Source organism: Phodopus roborovskii, unplaced genomic scaffold (genome assembly GCF_943737965.1).
Source record: "Phodopus roborovskii unplaced genomic scaffold, PHOROB, whole genome shotgun sequence".
Classification (NCBI taxonomy): domain Eukaryota; kingdom Metazoa; phylum Chordata; class Mammalia; order Rodentia; family Cricetidae; genus Phodopus; species Phodopus roborovskii.
In genome coordinates, this window is record NW_026126448.1 from 17,437,138 (window position 1) to 17,441,344 (window position 4,207).

Sequence of the window (4,207 nt, forward strand, 5' to 3'; positions counted from 1 at the left end):
CGGAGGGCAGAAGGGCTGGATTTCTAAGATGTGGGATATTGGTTTAAGGAGAGAGGGAGGGACTTAGGCGTGCCCACAATTACTATATAAGTACATATGACATTATTGTACTTAAGTTTAGCAACGTCAAATGGAAGAAATTTACACAAAATTCCCCTCTTTATTGAAGCACTTATTCTACTCAGGGATAGCCCTTTAGAAACCTTCAGACCATTTGGAAAGGCAAGTACAGAGAAGCCGAGATAGCCGAGAACATAATTCTTGATATAAAACTAATAAAAACAAAAGGATTTGTGTTTTCAAATACAAAAATTGATCAAGCTTTTATCCTGACCTAATATTTAGATCGCAAACATCAGGTAAAATAGTAAATTGCTGAATTTTCACACTGCACAAGTATAAATTCTATAAGCTAAATTAATTTTATATTTCCTCACACTGCCAATTATTGTGAAACTGTATCATGATAAAATGGGGGAGACTCAAAACTTCAAAGCATACGTTTAATTTTTTTTTTTTGAAGGGTTCCTCTCCCAAGTCTTAATTGGGCCTATTAGGGTCCTGTTTCTATGGTTTCCTCACCAATTAGCTAGAACAGTACATTTGGTCTTCCCAGAATGTCATACCTGTTTACTCCAGAGCTGCTTTGTGATTTAGATGTGTTTCCTTACTTTTGAAGCTTGTTTGACAGTTATTAGCACACCTACAATCCCAGCACTCCAGGAGGCAGAGGCAGAGGCAGGCAGATCTCTTGAGTTAAAAGCCAACCCAGGAACATGGGAATCAGTCTATCACAGGACCGGACAATCCCACTCTTAGGCATATACCCAAATGATCCACATCATGCAAAAAAGACATCTGTTTAACTATGTTCATAGCAGCATTATTTGTAATAGCAAGAACCTAGAAGCAACCTAGATGCCCCTCAACTGAAGAATGGATAAAGAAAATGTGGCACATTTACACAATGGAATACTACTCTGTGGGGAAAAAAAAATGGAATCTTGAAATTTGCAGGCAAATGGATGGAACTTGAAGAAACCATCCTGAATGAGGTAACAAAAAGAGGAACATGGTATGTACTCACTCATGTATGGATTTTAGTCATAGACAAAGGGTTACCAGCCTATAATTCACACTGCCAGAGAAACTAGGATACAAGAAGGATTCTAAGAGATTCATACAAGGTTCCTCACAGAAGGGGAAAGGAACAGGATCTCCTGAGCATATTGGGAGTGTATGTGTGTGTGTATGGGGGGCAGTGAGTGGAGAGGGAGCTAAGAGAAAGAGAAGGGGAGGAGAGGAAAGCATGCAGGACTAGGAAGATTGAGTCAGGGAGGAATAGACAAGAGAAAAAAAAAAAAAGAGAGAGAGAGACAGATACCATAAAGGAGGGAGCCATTATAGTTTTGAAGAGAAAACTTACTCTAGAGAAAAGTCCAGAGACCTACAAGACTGACCCCAACTAACAATCTGAGCAACAGTGGAAAGGCTACCATAAATGTCCTTCCCTGATAATGAGATTGATGGCTAACTTATCCACCATCGTAGAGCCCTCATCTAGTAGCTGATGGAAACAGAAGCAGTCACCCACAGCTAAACACTGAGCTGAACTGAAATCCAGATGCAGAGAGGGAGGACAAGACCAGGTTACAGAAACCCACAGAGACAGCTGACCTGAACAAGGAGGAGCTAATGGGCCCCAGACTGATAGCTAGGAATCCAGCATTGGGCTGACTCAGACCCACTGAACATGAATCTCAGTTAAAAGACCTGGGCAGTCTAAGGGACCTCTGACAGTGGAACCAGGATGTATCCCTGGTACACAAAAGGACTTTGAGAACACATTTCCCATGGAGGGATGCTCTCTTAACCTAGAGGCAAAAGGGAGGGCCTAGACCCTACTCCAAATGACTTGACAGATTTAGATGACCCCTCCAGGAAGGCATCACCCTACATGTGGAGTTGGGGGGGGAGGATAGGATAAGAGGGTGGTGGAGGAGGCATGGGAGGTTGGAAGGGAGGGAGGGAGGGAGAAGGAACTGGGATTGGTATGTAAAATAAGAAAAATAAATAAATAAAAGAAAAAAGTACTAATTCATCAAGGGCGGGGGGGGGGGGGGGAAACAGCCAAGACAGCCAGAGACCAGAGACACATAGTGAGACCCTGTCTTTGAAAAAAGAAAACCATTAGCAATCAGCATTGCTGAAATGCTCAAGCTGTTCTGCTAACACCCCCCTCCCAATTGAAGATTTACCCCAGAAAGAGCTAGACATTGTAGTAGCAAAAACTTATTGCAGCACCAGGAAGGCAGAGGCAAGCAGGTCTCTCTGTATTCAAGGCCATCCTGGTTTACAAAAGAGTTTCAGGCCAGCCACAAGGAGACCCTTTGCCCATGGGGGCCCTGGCACACAGTGGTTGCAAATCAGCCTTTGCCTGTGTAGTCGTCCAAAAGGAAGTTGGAAACAATTCTGTAGCAGCTATTCATATCTCTGACCTGGAAGCTATCCCTAATCTAGACTATAGGCAGGTATGTAGGGTGCCTCTGGGAAGCCCCAGGGCTCAGTGGACAAGGTTAATTTAGGCCAGGTCATTCTGTCTATCTAACCCAAACTGCCAGATAAGGGACATGTGATTGAGACCTTATCTGGAGCCAAGTTCTAGTTCCTGGCCTCCGGATGATCCACATCTCAGAGCAGAGGACCCCCACCAAATGGAATGCAGGTGAATTTGAAGATATGGTCCCTGAGAATCAGCTCATTCCTGTGGGGTCAAATATTTCCGCAGTTGTGGTCCCCTGGGCAAGTGGTAGGCCTGCATTCCTGAGGACATCCACTGTGTTCTCCTGTTCTCATCCACTGTTCTCTCATGTGCAGTAATAAATCTCACTAGTTAAGGAGCAAAGTGTGTGTGTGTGTGTGTGTGTGTGTGTGTGTGTGTGTGTGTGTGTGTGTGTGTGTGGTGGGTTTTTGCTCCACTCCACATACCATCCTGAATTCCTGTGTTCAGTCTATCATCTCTTGTTTCAACCACCCAAGAAGCTGGGAAGCCAGGTGTGTGCCTCTGTGTCTGGCCAAAGGTTTTATTTTAGTGCTAGTGAATTCAGACAGCTAACACAGCCAGGTGTACTTTAAGGCCAGCAACTGGCAAAGGGAAAGCTGGAGGACCAGGCCTGGGCTATAGGTCTGGACCTTTCTCCAAAAACAAGGGAACACATAAAGTAGAACGGGTCTGTAAGCATGCTTCTAGAGAGACCACATAAGGCTTCTGATTTGCTGTATTCCGAGGAAAAAGAGAAGAGAGTTTTCCTTTTATCTCCATCCTCCTGACTTCCATAATTCACAGTTCTCAATGCTTCTTGCATGTTGCCTCCTTTTAGCAATACTTGTTTATTCTTTCTAGCTGTGGTGGATTTTTGTTTGTTTGTTTTATTGCTTTTTAAAATTTTTTTTGTGGTAGGGGAATTTGAGCCAAGGTTTCTCTGCATAGCTTTAGAGCCAGACCTGGAACTTTAAATCAGGCTGGCCTCTAACTCACAGAGATCCACCTGCTCTGCCTCCCTAGTGCTGGGATCAAAGGCATGTGCCACCAACACCCAGCTCCTAGTTCCTATTCTTACAGAGGAGAATTCATTCCAATTTTTAAATTTTTTTTATGTTTATGAATGCTTTGTCTGTATGTGTATATTGAGGTTACTTACAAGAATATGAGTGAGGGGTTATTTACAGGAGCCCCTTACCATTTGTGTGCCTAGTGCTGGTGGTAGAAGCCAGTAGGGGGCACCAGACCCCCTAGAACTGGAGTTCTGGGACTCACCCAGGTCCTCTGTGAGAGCCTCCAGTGCTCTTTCCACTGGGCCATCTCTAGCGTCTCCTTCCAATTTTACAGTAATTTATTTAACACTACTATGAGCAAGGTGTTTACTGTTGACTCTTGAAATACAATAGTGAATAAAAACCCTTGGCCCAGCAGTGGTGGTACATGCCTTTGATCCCAGCACTCTTGAGGTAGAAGCAGGCATATCTCTATGAGTTCAAGACCAGCCTGGTCTAAAGGGCGAGTATCAGGATAGACTCCAAAGCATCACAGAGAAACCCTGTCTCAAAAACAAAAACAAAACAAAACAAAAAACCCTTGGCCCAGCATAGAGTTCCAGGACAGCCAGGGCTACACAGAGAAACCCTGCTCCATAAAAGAAAAAAAGGG